The 19,302-nt window shown below is 37.1% G+C and overlaps 1 protein-coding gene and 1 pseudogene across 2 annotated transcripts in view; one reads left to right on the top strand and one right to left on the bottom strand.

Moving 5' to 3' along the window:
- neb (kinesin family member nebbish) overlaps nt 1–329 on the bottom strand; it is a 162,851-nt gene extending 162,522 nt beyond the window's left edge. For both annotated transcript variants that reach the window (XM_073968595.1, XM_073968596.1), the window contains exon 1: nt 6–329. The gene's annotated coding sequence lies outside the window, so the exon portion shown is untranslated. The remainder of the gene's footprint in view (nt 1–5) is intronic.
- A 15,223-nt stretch (nt 330–15,552) lies between these two features.
- LOC141394334 (large ribosomal subunit protein uL4-like) lies at nt 15,553–16,862 on the top strand (annotated as a pseudogene).
- The last annotated feature ends 2,440 nt before the right edge of the window (nt 16,863–19,302 follow it).

The raw sequence follows: 19,302 nt of genomic DNA, 5'->3' as shown, positions 1-19,302 counted from the left end.
ATCACCTTTTATTCTGTATATTATTTCATTTAGAGTTTAATCTCTTTGATTGTAACAAAATTGCACTAAAATTTCACAGGTTTTCAATAAAAAGGTTATATCCCGTTCAGCACCAATTTTCTAACTATTAACCTCTCTTAATTCGCTACTCTCTTTTATAGCCTTTTTAGTGCGCAAATGCAACTTTCCACTAATCGACATTTTGGTAATAAGACACCATTTATCCTACTCTAAATTAACATCCATGGTCCCTTTCTAGTTAAATTTTCATAATTAAGTTCATTAGAAAAAATAAGAGCCAGAATTTTCTCCCAACTGCTATCTAAGAGCACACAACTCTAGGTCGGTAACACCGTATCCCTACCTTGCTTAGTTCCTCTAATGTAAATTAGTTCCATTTGGGTTATCCTTCATAGTGAATGACTTTCATAGCCATCTGACAACTGTCATTGTTTTGGCTTTTAATTCGTGAGGTGGTATACATTTTGGTGTCGTTCTAATTTTATTTTCCTTATTTACAGAAAAATAAATAAATTCATTTTCATTAATCTATTTTTCTCTTTCATTTCAGGTGTTCCTCATGTAAAGGAGTGCATGAGATTGCCCCAAAACGTCAGTGGACGCATATTTTATAGAAATGGAATGTGTGTTCACTGATAGAATTTGGGGCTGCCTCATGCCCTTCTTCACATGTGGTTTTCTTGCAATTTAAGTCCTGGCCAGCATACCCAGGCAAGAAAAGGGTGTATTAATTAAAACACACAACCATTCATCGACACCCCAACGATTGGCACAACATCCAATTAGACATTTGCCACACCGAATATGTGGCCCCGAAATAATTTGCCACACAACAAAATAAGAGGCAACAAAAAAAAAAACAACAACAAAAAACTTGCCTCCCCGCCAACAACAACTAACCTCACTAACAAGGCATGGCTAACAGTGAATGTTACCCGCAGCAAGTGCCTAAAAAAACAAAGATACTAACCCCCTTACTACCATTTAGCTCTCCCTAGCTTCCCCATCTTTAGCGGCACATTGGAAGCTAGGGATATTTTAATTTGACCGTGGTTTTGAGACCGCCACGAAGGCAAAAATGGTCTCCCCTAAAAAACCCTCCACGCAAAATTTTTTTTTGGGGTCCAGGCACGGACTTGGGCTTCGAGGGCCTCGCAACAAAACTCCATCACTGGCAAAGTATGCCGACAGTGATGGTGTGCGATGGGCTTGCAGATTTTTGCAGAATAATGCGGATCAAGCCCAACGTGGGGAACTCTCACGCCCTGAGATAAGCCGGGCAAACTTATTAGGGAAGTATTATCACGATTTTGTCTTAACAGTTCCGATACTTGGTGACGGGTTTGTTTCTTTCCAGGGCTGAACCACAGGATAACACTTTTCGGACTTTCATATGGACCATCTAACGAAACATGTTGGGGTTTATATCGGACCATGAGTTGGGTAAGTTTTACCTAAGGGGTGTATACTTAAATTAGGAGTGTATAATCAGGATAGGGGTATAATTAGGCTATGTGTATAAATACGATAGGTGTATAATTAGGGGAAGGGTGTATAATTAGGAGAGGTGTATAAATAGGAGAGGTGTATAAATGGGAGAGGTGTATAAATAGGCTAGGTGTATAAATAGGAGAGGTGTATAATTAGGCTAGGTGTAAAAGAGGGACATTGACGAACATTATAATCTCAGGTACTGGTTTATCACAGGTATTATTAAATCACTATATTGCACTATTAAATTGAACCTAAAACTACTAGGACAACACAAACACACTTGCTTAGTTCTAATAGTATCACAGGTTCATTCCAATATTGCACATTAGGATTTAATATCCTTTACGTGATAAATGCCAATAGGCTGTCCTTGAAGATTCTCCAGCTCGTACATATTGCCTCCTACCGGTTTCACAATCCGACATTTCAGGAATTTCTTGCAAAATTTTGCATTGACATTCCTTTCAAAATCGGATTGGACAATATTCCGCCTATATACCTCCTGGCCTGGTCTAAATTTTACGACACGGGCCCTCCGGTTATACCGTTCGGAGCTTCTCTCATAGGCTTTATGGAGATTTTCTTTTACCTTTTCTCGAATAATCCTAAGTTTCTCGTGTCTCTGTAAATCTGTCAATTCGTGGTCTGTCATTGACATCAATTTCCGGGCCAGGTTATAATCGTGACCACTGGAAAACATGTGGAACCCATATATTGCGAAGAATGGCGTTACTCCTGTAGCCGAATGTATCGAGTTCCGCAATGCACATTCGATTTCATTCAGATACAGGTCCCAGTCTCTGTGATCTTCTTCTAGATAAGTCCTTATAGCAGTGATCACAGACTGGTTAACCCGCTCAGAAGCGTTGGACTGAGGGGAATAGTATGCAGTCTTTAAATGTTTAATTTTATACGAGTCGATCATTGTTTGAAAAGCCTTAGAGACAAATTGGGCCCCGTTGTCACTATGGATCACTTCGGGGACCCCAAATTTATAAAATATTTCCTCTACCAAAAATTGCACAACGTTTGCTGCCGTGGCTTCTTTCATTGCCTTTAAAAAAGTAAACTTCGAGAAGTGGTCGACAATAATAAAAATATAAGCATTCCCTTTTTTAGATCTGGGATACTTTCCCAGAAAATCGATGTATAATTTTTGAAAGGGTCTGTCGGTGACCACTTCTTTTCCTATATCGGGCATTAGATGTTGGTTGCTGGCCTTCGATTCTTGGCATTTTTGGCAATTTTTTATAAATTGTCTGACCTGACTTGCCATTTTCGGCCAATAGAAGAATCTTTTGATCTTTTCCAGGGTCTTGGTTATCCCCCCATGGCATGCCGTAAGAGAGGTATGTGCCTTCAAAATTATTTCATGAGTAATCCCGGTTGGTAGCCAAAGTTTCCACTGAAATTCATCCCCTATTAATTGATCTGGAAGACTTTTCTTGTAGACCATACCATTGTCTACTTTCAGATCTGGCAACCGTTGGCTATTTTCATTAATGGTTTTGATCAGGTCGAGATACTCCTCGCTTTCAAATTCAGTCGTTTCGAAGTCTAGAAATTCTTCCATATTTAATTCATCGACCTCCTTATCAACAGGAGCTCGAGACAACATATCGGCCACAACATTTTCCGATCCCTTTCTATGTTGGATCTCAAAATTGTATGTCTGTAATTGGAGTGACCACCGTGCTAATCGACCACTCAGATCCTTTAAGGACATTAGCCACTTTAAGGATGAGTGGTCGGTTATCACGGTGAAAGGCATCATTTCTACATAAGGCCTGAATTTCCGAATAGCCATCACCGCTGCCAAACACTCCTTCTCGGTCACGCTATAGTTTCTTTGACACGAGTTTAGCTTCTGTGAGTAGAAGGCTATAGGGTGTTCCTCCTTATTGTCATTCAATTGGTATAAAACGGCCCCTATGCCATACTCGGAAGCGTCACATTGTATGTAGAAGTGTTTGGTGAAGTCGGGATGGCGTAGTACGGGAGCTGAGGTAAGGGCCTTTTTCAGATTTTCAAATGCCTTAATCCCTGCCTCACTAATTTCAAACTTTTTCGACTTCTTGAGACTATCAGTCAACGGGGCAGATATTGTAGCAAAGCCCTTTATGAACCTGCGGTACCAGCCCGCGGTTCCAAGGAAACTCCTAACTTCGCGTGGGTTCCGGGGTACTTTTATACTCCTAATCGCCTTAATTTTATCGGGATCTGTCTTCAGTTGTCCTTGACCAATAATGAACCCTAGGTACTTCAATTCCTGAAAACAAAATTGTGATTTCTTCATTCCTATGGTTAAATTTGCTTTTTTCAGGCACATCGCAACTTCAGTTAAGAGTCGAAGATGCTCTTCAAAATCACTAGATATAACTAAGAGGTCGTCAAGATAGATGAAAACGTGTTCTTTTAAGCGCTGAGGAATAACTTTATCCATAAGTCGGCAAAGGCGCTGCGCTGCGTTACAGAGCCCGAAAGGCATTACCCTAAATTGGTATAATGGCCTCCCGGGGACTGTAAACGCAGTACAGGCCTTGCTTTCCTCGTCAAGTTCGATTTGCCAGAAGGCATATTTTAAGTCGACACTGCTTATGAAGTACGTTTCATCTATCCTGCTCAAAATCCCATCAATATTTTGAAGTGGGTATGCATCTTTCACTGTTAGTTTATTTAGTTTTCGAGCGTCGAGACAGAACCTGTTTTTCCCCGGCTTCCGAACTACAGTGGTACGGTTGCTCCACGGGCTCTCGCTCTCTTCTATCACGTTGAGCCGGAGCATGTTGTCGATTTCCTCGTACACTATAGCTTGGACAGCCGGAGATAACGGATAGTGACGATCCTTAACAGGCTCTGCTCCATCTATTAACTTTATTGAATGCTTCTCTAAAGTGGTTTTCCCTAAACCCTTCTCTTCAAAGGTGTCAAAGCAGCTTATGACCTCATTTAGTTGTTGTTGTTGTTGGGGAGATAAATTATGGGGATTTAGCTTGTAGGCTTCATCATCCAGAATGTCTTTTTGCATTTTTTCAATATCTAGTTCATTCGCCTCAAGAACCTCGGGTACTAAGTTAAACAATTTCCAAAAATCTATGCCCAAGTATAATTCCTGTTCCAGGTCGGGACATAGATATAATTCTAGTTCTCTAATTATCTCGTTATATTTTATTTCTAGTTTCACTTTTCCCAGTATCCTGTGTTGCTGACCAGAGGCAGTCTTTACGTTTGAAAATATCGGGCTAATGCCGACATCTAGGGGTTCCAAAAATTCTCTGCACCCTCTTCCCAGGATACTGACCGAAGCCCCGGTATCTAACAGACCCTTAATTTTGGCCCCCTGGACTTCTACCTCGGCAAATAATCTTGGGTCAATATTACCACCAAACTTCTTGGCAGAAGCTATAACCAAATTTATCTCTTTCCGTTTATTTTTGAATTTTTGGCGAATTTTTATAATTTTGGAATCGTTTCCCTTTTGGACATTGCTATTACCCATAATTCTTGCTCGAACTTCCTCATAATTTTTCTTTCTGATTTCTAGCGGTATATAATGCCTCATCTCAGGTTCAAAGGCCACATCATTGGCTTTTGATATCTGGTCTAATATTGACTTATGTGTTATTGACTGATTTTGGAAATTTCTTAAAACTCTTAGGGGTTTACAGTTGGACGTGGCCCCCCCGTAGTGTCCACGCCCCTGTTCCGGTTTCCCTGTTGGCAACCGTCACACTGAGGTGTCTTGGTCCCCGGTTTTCCGCATCTATAACAAAATAATGCCCTAGTTGTGGCTTCACATTCGCGGAAGGTATGACCTGATTTCTGGCAGTTCCAACACCCTATATTTGGGTTCCGTTGCCTCATGGTTTGTAGGGCATCTACTTCCCCCACCCCCTCTCTATCCTGGTTAAAATCTTCCGGATAATACTTCCCATCATATTCAACCTCATTGACCTGTCTTTGTGGACGAGATGGTGGTGGAGCATAAGGCCTACTTTCCCTCCTGAGGAAGTTCTTTTCAGCTTCATTGCATTCTATGCGAAGTTGCTCCACTGAAGAGACTTGAATGGGGTATACTATGCGGCTAACATTTTCCCTTATGTTCTTCTTCATTATTTTAATCATATCAAACTCACTTAGTGGTTGAACCAATTTTGCCCTCAATTGACCCATGGCATGGAAGTATGTATCTATGGACTCATTTGGCTGTTGTCTCCTTTGGGCTAACTCGGCTATTAATTCCACGTTAGTCTTGGAAGACTGATATTGGCTCAATAAGCTATGCTTCAAGTCTTCCCAATCATGGAATTTGTGAGTCTTTTCAAACAGCCAATACCATGACTCTGCCCTTCCTGTGAGCATGAGAGGAAAATCTCTTATTATTTCAGCCCACGGAATGCAGTATTGCCTTTGAAAATACTCCAGTCGATATACGAATTCCTCAACAGAGAGTCCTGACGAGCTCCCATCAAAACGAAGACCTAACTTGTTCATTCTGATTCCATACCTTGGGTCAAATGGTACTAAACTGCTACTCTGGGCCGGTAACTGTCTTACCAACTGGTTAGAAGTGTTGTTACCCTGTAGAGCTACGTTTCCCCTATCGTTACTATTTCCCATTATCTCATTGGTAGAAGTGTTGCCGCTTGGGACCTGAGCCTGTATTGCCAACTGTTTTGGTGGTGGGTTTGGTTGGTGTGCTACACCCCCGCTAGCGGAAGCTACATTTGCGGCACTATTTGTAGAATCAACTCGCCTTTCGGGTGCCTGGTTATGATTTTGACCTACCATATTCCCTTCTTGCATTGTTTTGGTCAAATTTAATAACATTTTTTTAATTTCGTCCATTTCTATTTTCAGGGTTTGGATTTTACTTTCCAGGACTCGCTGGCCTAACAGATTTACCTGAGGAGTGTTTTCATTTCCCTGGGGATCCCCTCCCACTGCACCCTGCAGATAAACTGGTCCTAAGGAATTAGTAATCGGGGAGCCCACATTGATGGTCTGAGACAGGTCTCTAATTGTACCCTGATTATTTTGTTCGGGTTCTGCCATTTCAAGGTTGGTATTATCTCTCTTTTTCTTACTATCAATCACTAACGATCTATTTAAATCAAAAATTTCAGGCCTGTACCTCTTTCTATTATTTTCTCTTGCTTTGGAACGAGTTGTAATATTCATCCCCTACACGACAGTTACGAATTCAAATCCTGAGTGGTATAATTTACTATAATATCTAATATAATCGGTATTTCTTACAGTCAACTTTTTCTTAATATACGAGGACTTCCGGACGAGATGTGATGTGTGCGGTCATTATTGGTCTTTCACAAAGGTATATTCTAGGAGGTGATACATAAAACAAATTTAACAAATTACTAACAAAAATCCCAAATTTGCGTTGTGACATGATGTATCGTCTACACGAACACATCTTACTATTCAAACTGGACAGATACAACAGATCCTAGCAATCCACTAGGACGGATATCTTACATTCGAACAGGCTCACGAAACAAATAAAATCGATACTAACATTCAAACAAATCTTCCAGAGAGTGATTTGCAACTACTTTAGTGCCCTCATCTACTGTAGGCCAAATCATTCCCTGTTTTGCATATGTCATTTCCCAACTTTTGTCATAGTATTCCACAATGTGTCGCCACATACAACATTCTGGCTTATGTCCAGAATGGCTATGAAACGAACGCACTTTGGGTTACTACAGCTGGAGTGGGAAATGTTGGGCTATTTCCAAAACTCTAATTGGCTATTGCCAAGTGTTTTGCTGTCATACACTTTATCAAATTATCCGGATTTACATCCGGATTACATTATTTTTGGGCGCCATACTGTTACATGCGCTGTTGTAGGGGGATCATTTTCTTATGGGGCCCTGGCTAGCCTTGTCGCCTCTCTGGGTGTGGTCCCAACCCTTCACCCCTACCCCTGACATGTAGCAATCAAATCATGAACACTATACTGACATTACTACACTAACACTAAGATGTATCACCCCTATAATAAACCCCCACCTGATGACCTATATGATGCCCGCCCAACCATGATCAGTACCTCCTCTTCTTCCGCCTACTGACCCCACAAACCGCCCACATCCATCACTTACCTCGTCCTTTAGTCCTCCTTTAACTATCTCAACACATCATCATTATGGTCTTAACAAACATTCACATAATTTTTATTAATATAAATTACTAATACTAACAGAATTATTCTTATCACTACTAAAGGTCTTTTTATGATTTTTAATAAAAACTATTACAAAAAAATAAAGAAAATAAATATCAAAATTATTAAGTAAAAGTTTAAATAATTGTTTTAATTTATCAATAGTTTTCCGGTTAGAAAAAATGAAATTTAAATTTCAACGGCTTTTTGCCAAATTAATTAAAAACGAAAGGTCTTTTGACCAACAAAACACATAAATCCCTCAATGGGTTTCTTTTATATCCAACACAATGAACTTGGACATACAAAAACAAAATTCACATTCGCAAAGCGATATTTGAACCCACAGTGAAAGTGGTTTTTTTAAACATATACCATTAACGAAATCACACCCACCCTAAAGTCTTCAACAAAAGAGCTCTTTTTACGAAGGAAATTGATGGGGAACAAAAAAAAAACTATATTCAAACTTTACGCTTTGAGAGTGCTGAAAAAAGTAGTTTTTAACATGTACTAAACAGATACTTAAAATAGATATTAATAATAAAATAAGTCAATACAGATAATTAAGAATAGTAATAAATAAGATGGAAAAGTAAAATATTAAGTCAATATAAATTTAGTAATAAAACTGGTTCAAGAATGGTAACGTCGCTTTTATTCACCGATTTTCGGTCTTCACATCACTTAGACTTCATTTCCAAACATCTTTTTATGGCCATCAACAATTACGTTTTACAGTTTTTTTGGTTAGGGTTAGAATGCTCAAATCTTCTAACTTGGAAAATCAATGTGGCACTAGGTGCATATTTCGGTAGAATGGACACGGTAAAATTATTACAGTTTGTTGATGTCTATGTGGATCTTATTCCGTGTCTTAGATTATTATAATAGTTAATTTTTTGTGGTGCTGAACCAAGATCAGGCGGACTACTGGTATAGCCACTGCCCCGTAGATGGCGGTTGGGCAGAGATAATGGCTCTAGATAATTTTTGTTTGGGAAATAATCTTTCCTACCTTATGGCAATACCGGGGTGCTGTCTGTGTTAAGTTGACTTTACTATACTCCACAAGATGATGCTGTCCGTCGGTCGGTCAACCAGTGCGTGTAAATGTGGCTTGCCTCTATGGCTTTCGCCTAACACTTGTTAAATATTCATCCACTGGTTTAACAGCACAAAAACAAACACAACACTCCACCGCAAACCTAATTTAATCAGAATAATTTTACATAAATTTGTAATCATTTTTATTTATTCTCAGACTAATTATCACCTTTTATTCTGTATATTATTTCATTTAGAGTTTAATCTCTTTGATTGTAACAAAATTGCACTAAAATTTCACAGGTTTTCAATAAAAAGGTTATATCCCGTTCAGCACCAATTTTCTAACTATTAACCTCTCTTAATTCGCTACTCTCTTTTATAGCCTTTTTAGTGCGCAAATGCAACTTTCCACTAATCGACATTTTGGTAATAAGACACCATTTATCCTACTCTAAATTAACATCCATGGTCCCTTTCTAGTTAAATTTTCATAATTAAGTTCATTAGAAAAAATAAGAGCCAGAATTTTCTCCCAACTGCTATCTAAGAGCACACAACTCTAGGTCGGTAACACCGTATCCCTACCTTGCTTAGTTCCTCTAATGTAAATTAGTTCCATTTGGGTTATCCTTCATAGTGAATGACTTTCATAGCCATCTGACAACTGTCATTGTTTTGGCTTTTAATTCGTGAGGTGGTATACATTTTGGTGTCGTTCTAATTTTATTTTCCTTATTTACAGAAAAATAAATAAATTCATTTTCATTAATCTATTTTTCTCTTTCATTTCAGGTGTTCCTCATGTAAAGGAGTGCATGAGATTGCCCCAAAACGTCAGTGGACGCATATTTTATAGAAATGGAATGTGTGTTCACTGATAGAATTTGGGGCTGCCTCATGCCCTTCTTCACATGTGGTTTTCTTGCAATTTAAGTCCTGGCCAGCATACCCAGGCAAGAAAAGGGTGTATTAATTAAAACACACAACCATTCATCGACACCCCAACGATTGGCACAACATCCAATTAGACATTTGCCACACCGAATATGTGGCCCCGAAATAATTTGCCACACAACAAAATAAGAGGCAACAAAAAAAAAACAACAACAAAAAACTTGCCTCCCCGCCAACAACAACTAACCTCACTAACAAGGCATGGCTAACAGTGAATGTTACCCGCAGCAAGTGCCTAAAAAAACAAAGATACTAACCCCCTTACTACCATTTAGCTCTCCCTAGCTTCCCCATCTTTAGCGGCACATTGGAAGCTAGGGATATTTTAATTTGACCGTGGTTTTGAGACCGCCACGAAGGCAAAAATGGTCTCCCCTAAAAAACCCTCCACGCAAAATTTTTTTTTGGGGTCCAGGCACGGACTTGGGCTTCGAGGGCCTCGCAACAAGGTGAGGTATATGGTAACCCTTTGTCTCTCAACACCCTCTCTCATCGACAAACTGACAATTGTCGCAAGGAAAATTGCCTAATGTAAATATGGACTAAGGAGAAAGTCCTAAATCCGTCAGCTGGTAGAGTATTCAATTTGTTCCAAATGAGGTTTCTTCAGTTCAAATTTTGTTATATATTTTTCATTATATATTTATTTAAGCTCTGTTCCAGAACTAAAAAGTTTTTACAATTTTTACCACTTTTACACATTTTGCGTTCCCGTACGCAAAATTTATATGAAAATCGTTTACGACTTTTACAACTTTTACCACTTCATAAAGTACGGGAACAGGCCATTATTCATATGCGCAGCTCATGGTAGAACAAGAAAAGGTAGCAGCAATACCCAGCTGACTGAACTGGGCTGTAGTGTTAGTGTCAAATTCCATACGACATTTTATATATTTATTTCTATGTTCTATGTATAATAGGGATATATATTTTTTGAAGAAAAGAATTATTCATCTGAAATAAAAACAATTTCCCATAAAGACTCCTTCATATCAATGACATGTAACCTCCTCCAGGTCCGAACGACATGTCGCACACTAACACACCTTATAGAGGCGGTACAATATTTGTTAATATGTGTGGTATTTTATTAAACTTGAAAATAATAAAGCCCTAATAAACATGTGCTTTTTGTTTTCAAAAACAAAAGATTGAAACAGCTTCTCTTTTTTCAATGAATTACGAGCGACCCCAATCATTTTGGCAAGAATTGTACTTCCTGCGTGATGTTGTGTATTTAGTGGAATGATACGGAAACATTCAAACTGAAAATCTAACCAGTTTTCATTCATGTTTTTCAAAATATTCAATCAAATGTGAAAAATTATTAGTTTTTTAAATTCCAATAATTTATAGACATTTCCTTATTTTGTTTACATTTATATTTGACACTAACGTTCCAAACAAAAACAAATTCCTTTGTGGTTGTTGTTCGAGTTGTATTTGTTGTAGTATTAACTTTACCTTGTATTTGTTCTACCATGTGCGCAGCTGATCGAACATGAATTCTCACAAGTTGTTGTAAATTGAATTAATCATGAACAATATAAAAATATAGAACTTTACAACTTTATTTGGAAAATTGTCATAAAATTATCTATATATTGTATTAATTGTGTATAGTACTAACAAATGAAAAAATAAAAAAATGATTTTATCGCTGAGACATCATAATAATAAATTTTGATAGCTAAAAGTTGTGCTCAGAACCTGCATAATATTAGTATTTGCAGTAGTTTCCCGTTTAGTGTTAAAAATGCGTTCCCGTACTCCGAAATCTTGCAAGATTTGCACTTCTCTATAAACAAAAATAGCGCTGAATAACACCGTCTTCTCCTGTTTTCTGTCATGCAATTTTGGGCTAGTATATCATTTGCATCTTATATGATAGCTGATACGTTGATTTTGGCATTTATGCAATTTCCGTCATTTTTCCGTTCCCGTATTTTTTAAGAAATTTGTATGGGGAAGCAATTTTTTCTGTTCCTTTACTTTTGAAAATGGTAAAACCGGCAAAAGTAGTAAAAGTTGTAAACTGCTCCCATATTAATTGTATGTTGTCTGAAGTAAAGGAACGCTTTTTAACAAAGTAATTTAATATTTTTTTCACATTGTTTACAAATTTTGATACTAAATTTTTTTGTTGCAGCAATTGACTATCTGCCTTGTTTATTGTGATACGTGTTGCAACTTTTGGTACTTTTTTAGGCAAAAACAGGGTTATATATCATATGTACTGTGATTTCGATGTTGATTTCGCTGAAATCACGAAATGAGATGATTTCATTTTTGTATGCGAAATCAAGATAAATTTAGCTTGATTCCGCGCGAAATCACGAAACGCCTTCGGAATCACGAAACGACGCCGAATGTAAACTAAGCATTAAAGGCCAAATAATTTGTATAAATGACAAAGAATACCTGAGTTTAAATATTTGGTCTGTTCCTTTACTTTTAAAAATGGTAACAGTGGCAGAAAATGGTAAAAGTGGTAAACTGATATCATATAAATTGAGTCAATTCTCGAAATCTTGAAATTTTCCTCAAAAAATTAATTAATTTTAAATTTTTCTTTGTTCCTTCACAAACATTATTATTTGTTTTTGAAAATTGTATATTGACAATTTGAAAATAAACACAATTCACCCAGGTTCATTTTGAAATCAAAACTATTTTGATTTTCATCAGTCTTGAAGAACTCAAAAGGTGTTTACACTATTTATCACTGTCATATGAGCTGTCACTTCTTTTAACCATTCGACATCCTTTATGTTTGTCAAAGTCCATACCACTTTTAGTTTTCGCGTTCACACTAGCATACAATTTCATATGACCACAAAATATAAATCACGCAAATAACACAATTTATATTCTGAATCAATTGGTGTCCAAGGATTATATAAGACCATATTAAAACACAATTCAAGGTCTTCTGTATGTAATTTGAGCCAAGAATTCCGAGGAATCTATTAACTTCCTGAGATATCCCAGGAAAAATGTGAATTGATCGACACCCAGGAAGGTGTGTTATGCACAAGGTCAACTAAAAAGCTTTCTAGGATCTCAAAATCTATAATATGACACTAATATTGCGGCTTTTGCATACTCAAATACCTAAAAAGGAAAGAAAAATAAAAATTTAAGACAGGGTTGTTTGGGTTGATCCATGGCAGAACTACCAGGTAGTGGTATCACACCAGCTGATCGAATATGAAAAGTCAAATCCTTTTATAAAAAAATATTTTTGTTGTAATTTCCCCAACAACATAAAGAAAGTTTTGACATAACATATTCAAAATTTTACGATGCCACTACCTGGGTAAAGGCCGCGGCACATACGGTCCGTTGAGCGTCGCGTTACAACAACCACATGAAAACTTCAAGAACAAACTTGGCATCACTTACACTTTTTTCATGTGGTTGTTGTTAACAACGCGTGATGCGACGCACAACGGACCGTATGTGCCGGGGCCATAATTGTGCCATGGGTTGATCTTTTTGACCAGTGTTGCCAAATAAATGTGGTCGAAAATCGTAAAATGAGGGGAATAAATAGAATACTCTAAAGGCCCCGGCACATACGATCCGTTGAGTGTCGCGTTACAACAACCATATGGGAACTTCAAGAACAAACTTGGCATCACTTACACTTTTTTCATGTGGTTGTTGTTATAAAAGCGCGACGCGACGCACCACGGACCGTATGTGCCGGGGCCATAAATACTCTACCAGCTCCTGCCTAAGTCCCAATTTACATTGGGCGAGTTTACTTGCGGCAATTGTCAGTTTGATGGAGAGAGAGGTGAGGTATATGGTAACCCTTTGTCTCTCAACACCCTCTCTCATCGACAAACTGACAATTGTCGCAAGGAAAATTGCCTAATATAAATATGGACTAAGGAGAAAGTCCTAAATCCCCGGCCGAAGGCCTGCTACATAGAAAAAACTTAAGGCCCCTGCACATACGGTTCGTTGAGCGTCGCGTTACAACAACCACATGAAAACTTCAAACTTGGCATCACTTACACTTTTTTCATGTGGTTGTTGTTTTTAACGCGTGACGCGACGCACAACGGACCGTACGTGCCGGGGCCATTACAATTTAAAAAAATTTTCAGATTTTTTCCGTCAGCTGGTAGAGTATTCAATTTGTTCCAAATGAGTTTTCTTCAGTTCAAATTTTGTTATATATTTTTCATTATATATTTATTTAAGCTCTGTTCCAGAACTAAAAAGTTTTTACAATTTTTACCACTTTTACACATTTTGCGTTCCCGTACACAAAATTTATATGAAAATCGTTTACGACTTTTACAACTTTTACCACTTCATAAAGTTCGGGAACAGGCCATTATTCATATGCGCAGCTGATCGAACATGAATTCTCACAAGTTGTTGAAAATTGAATTAATCATGAACAATATAAAAATATAGAACTTTACAACTTTATTTGGAAAATTATCATAAAATTATCTATATATTGTATTAATTGTGTATAGTACTAACAAATGAAAAAATAAAAAAATGATTTTATCGTTGAGACATCATAATAATAAATTTTGATAGCTAAAAGTTGTGCTCAGAACCTGCATAATATTAGTACTTGCAGTAGTTTTCCCGTTTAGTGTTAAAAATGCGTTCCCGTACTCCGAAATCTTGCAAGATTTCCACTTCTCTATAAACTAAAATAGCGCCGAATAACACCGTCTTCTCCTGTTTTCTGTCATACAATTTTGGGCTAGTATATCATTTGCATCTTATATGATAGCTGATACGTTGATTTTGACATTTATGCAATTTCCGTCATTTTTCCGTTCCCGTATTTTTAAGAAATTTGTATGGGGAAGCAATTTTTTCTGTTCCTTTACTTTTGAAAATGGTAAAACCAGCAAAAGTAGTAAAAGTTGTAAACTGCTCCCATATGAATTGTATTGTGTCTGAAGTAAAGGAACGCTTTTCGAGTAAAAAGTGGTAAAACTTGAAGATTCTTGCACGTAAAGGAACAGAGCTGTAATATAAAAAACTAAACTGATAAATACCTCGGGCCAAACTCCTGATATCAACCCTTATACATTTTTTGGGCCCAGTTTAAGAAAAAACTCGAAAAAAGTCCTCCAACGAAACATCAAGATTTAATAAAAATTGGGGAACCAGTACCATTAGAGTATAACATGCCGAGCCTTAAATTTTGGTTTAACTAAGCTCATTAATGCTCCAATGAATGTCCAAAGGGGATAGGCAACTCATTAAGGAACGTAACTTTGGAAATTCTCAAAAAAACCCGTATATTTGGTAGTTTTTGCAATACAAGCAGTGTTCGGAAACAAACATTACCTTATCATAAGGTACCGTACATGTTACACAAACACTAAAAAAATTATAAAGTTTATGTACACGTACACAAACATTAAAAATTCATTTTAGTGTTTATGTACGTGTACCCAACGAGATTCGAAAAGTTCGTCAAACACACATGTTTGGTACGCAACCTCCATCGTAATGTAACAACCGCGTACCCAACCGAAATGGTTGCGTACCTCAGCGCGTACATTAAAAAACCACGTAGAGTACATCATAATGTACCTTTAGAAAGAAAGTGTTGGTAGGGTACACTTACATTTGTTTGGTTAATAAGGTATTAAAAATATTAAGTTTAATTTTTGTGGAATATATACAAATGAAATACAAGTAAATATAAATGAATATGTATCTTCAATTAATTAGGACTATAAATTTCATTATTTAAATGTCATAAATACATATGCAAGAAGTTAGTAATGCCTAAACAAAACGCTCTCATCGAATATCTAAAATCTTGACAATTTTCAAAAGGGTTGCTATAGGGCTGTAGGTTATGGAGGAGTTTTTTTATTATTAAAATCGTATCATTTGTATTGTGAAAACAGGTGGTACATTTTCAATATTTTAGCAATGTCAAGAAAGCATCGAAGAACAGTTTAAAGTAAGTTGTTTTCAGTATCAATCACTGGTGTGAAGCTGGATACCAGACCCTTTTACATCAGATAAACTACTGTTTCTGTTTCTTTGTTTTCCACAGTACGGTCTTTTGGTGGGATGGGTTATTAGCCCAATGTCCAACTCAAGTTTTTAACGTTCTTATCAGTAAACACGTTAGCTCACTGCACTTAACAGATGTTAACGTTAGCTCGCAAGGTGGCACCAGTTTCCATTGGGCCTGGCGAACGTTTTATATCCTCCACCGTCTAGTTTTCAGAGCTAAAATCTGCAGGTACAGTTATATGGTACGTGGACTTTATAAACAATTTTGAGTAGAATACAAAAATCCCAAATTACAAGGGCAAATTGGGCTAATAAATTCAAAATTCCTATACCAAACGTAGACATAGACATATAAAATATTTCAAATAAACAAAACCTGTTGCATTTGTTATTATTCATTTGAAGTTATAAGCAAACCGGCATCAGAGTTGTTTTTTTATAATTTCATGAACCTGCCCAACCTTCTAATAATTGAACCATGCTCCTGATTATCTATGGATGCCAGCAGTCCAGGCTGCAGAATTTTTGAGTCCGCATACCGAACATGATAACTGAAATAATATACGAACGAACATACATATTTGCTACAACAACAACAGCAAACGACCTGGTAAGTCAATCTTAGCTCTGTAATCTTTTACCACGTTCAACTGAATACAAAGTGAGAAAAGACAAATAATATTTGTATTCGCTTTTTATTTGCATAGTTGGAAATCTGTTTCTACTCTGAAGAAGGATGCAACCTTCCTCAACCCAAGATGAGCAGCACCGGTTTATCTCGCCTTCTTAAATCTGAAGAAATCCGTACGGCACTCCGTGACTCCGCAAGAAAGTCTTCCATCGTTGCCGTCGTCTCAATCCATTGTCCAATGTTCGTCAACTCATCAAGTTAAATCCATATGCCGAGGTCGCTTTGGCTGCAGAAAAGCGTACCATTGCCAAGGCTGTAGTTAAGGCCAAGAAGTCGAAAAAAATTAAAAAGCTGATATTACTGATTTGAATCCTTCTATTATCCTAATTATTAAAAAGTAACCAAATAACTTTGTTATATAGTCTTTTGCGTTTTTTATTAGAAGCTTTTCTGTAACTACAAAAACAATAAAAGGAGAAGTAGACATAAATGAGCTAAGAACAGATCCCTAATTTTTGCTGTATAGCAACCCATTCCGATTGGCTGACATCGATGCTATAATGTAATGTACCCATCAGTACATTATTCGAAAATGAATTATCTAAAAGCTTAATTTAGATTTGGCAAATTTGCCACTGGATTTTGCTGTCGTTTGAGGTCTCTGCTGATATTTCCTGGGCCTTTATATGAATGGAATCTTCTTGAATTTGTAATAGATTTCTTGAAGATATTGGACAATGATTTGGCTAACATGTAGAGTTCTTAATCATGCTGATATTAGTGCCAAACATTTCTCATTTCCAGAGCATCTTTTGTTTTCCATAAAAGATACCGCAAACATCTTTTAAGGGAGGACTTAAAGATGGCAAGAAACTTAATTTACCGCCGGAAGCAGAAGATGATTGAGTTTCATGGAATGACGCCAAAGGTTTCGATTTAGACTTTTGTTGATCAGGGGTTTCGATATCGCAAACACTTTTAGGATTTGGGTGTATTGCTTTCTGCGGTCATTCGTAGTTCACCTGTCACAGGCTTGTCTAGTTTCCAAGTGAACCCTTTGAGGTCTTGGGTGGTGACTGGGTCAAAAATTCAAAGAAATTATCCTGGCTTTTGTATGCCGCATCGCATCTGCCATGCTGTTCTCTTTCATAGACAATTTGGACAACAATTATCTTCTGTCGTTTTCGTTGGTTTGGGTGGAGCAAGCATCAATATTTTATTGTTTCAGTTTTATCTTCCTCAAATCTAATGGGATGTGGAGGAGTCATCAACATTTTCGAAATTGTTTCAGTTTTATCTTTTTGAAACTTAATTGGTGTCGGTGGTGCCATCAGCATTGGAACATAACCTGCTTCAGTGTCTTCCCGTTCCTCCAAACGTGAAAAATCTCCAACATTCTGCTTTTTACTATTTCTATTCATGCTATCTTCTAATATTGAAAAGTTTATTGGACACATATTGCGACCAGTTTTAGCCGCTGATATTTTTTGTTGGCCAGATTGCGTTCTTTGTTCTCTGGCGGAGGCTTAAAAAATAGAGAATTCCAATCCACCACCGCCAGCGACTTCAGATTTATTGGTTTTCAATTGTTTTACTGTATACGAAGATCTGGATTCCTTAGGTGGTGGAGGCGTTGGTCGTCGCACCTTGTGCATGTGATTCCTGATCCAATTCCGGGGAACTAATCGTTGATTTTGTTGTTGCACCTGTGGTTCCATGCTCTGATGTTTCCAAAATTGTTGACAATTGTTTACGATTAAGTAGCAGGGGCAGGTGAGCTTTCATCATTAATAGCCTCAGCTACAGCAGTTGTAGCCGGAGTATTGGAAGACTTCGCCTCCTCTTCATTTGGAACTGACGGCACCAAAAATTCGTTGAGGTTCTGGTTTAATTTTGAGTGTGCTTACATTTTGAGCCTTAAGAAATATATTGAACGTTTGTGTGGAACAGGTCTCATCAGCATCAAAGAATCCACCACTGCCACAGCCCGCAAATCCCCCGATATGGGCTGTGCCATCGTCTTCGAACATTTCAAATAGCAATTTATTTTCCGTTCAAATTTTAAATTAAAAATTTGAAAGAATAAAATTTGTTTAAAATCTGAAATTGTAAATATAACTGTCATATGTATATTTTAACATATACATACATACAAAGTTTGTCAAAATAATTTTGATAATGAAGGGACGGCAAAGCGAATACAACTCTGTGAGCTGTGAGCGTGAGGTTACCTTGTATCATTGTATCATGTAACGGCATTTAACACCCAAAAATTATTTTTTTCTTTAAAATATATCTCGGACACCCAGACACATTCGCCAAAACAATAAAATGTATAAATTTTGCTGCTAATTCCATAAATTGTACGATAATACTCATATTTCCTTAGGGCGTACGTATACTTTTGTAAGTATCATTTTTTGGTTTTTGTAAAATTTACCGTTACTTATATTATGGAATATACCTTTGTTGTATTAAATATTGTTCATTAGTGAGACGAAATAAACCTGTGTACTTTCAATTTCATAAATATCATTACTTTTTCTAAAACCCGAGGTTTATGGGGCGTACGTACACTTATGTAAGACTGTGTAGTAAGTCCGGTCCACACTAGAGCGATTTCATTGAAAAAAAATTATGAAATTATGCGTCCCCAGATCGAGTTCCATTGGTCCCGGGCCACACTAGAGTAATTTCAATGAAATTTTGACATAAAACTGTGCATTTTTTGCAAAAAATGCATAATTTCAATAAACAAGTGTACACGGTTTCATTTGTTCTGCAATTTTGCTTTGTTGCAATATTCGTATGAAACAAACAGACCGTTTTATTTTACATTTTCTTATATTTTCATGTCAAAATTTCAGTGAAATTACTCTTATAGCCCATTTAGATATGACTTCATTACCCGGATTTAGCACATTATCAGGTTTTATTT

The sequence above is a fragment of the Musca autumnalis genome, unplaced genomic scaffold, assembly GCF_047663935.1.
Source record: "Musca autumnalis isolate F117 unplaced genomic scaffold, ASM4766393v1 scaffold_2, whole genome shotgun sequence".
NCBI classification, from domain to species: domain Eukaryota; kingdom Metazoa; phylum Arthropoda; class Insecta; order Diptera; family Muscidae; genus Musca; species Musca autumnalis.
This window is presented reverse-complemented; position numbering and strand designations above follow the sequence as displayed.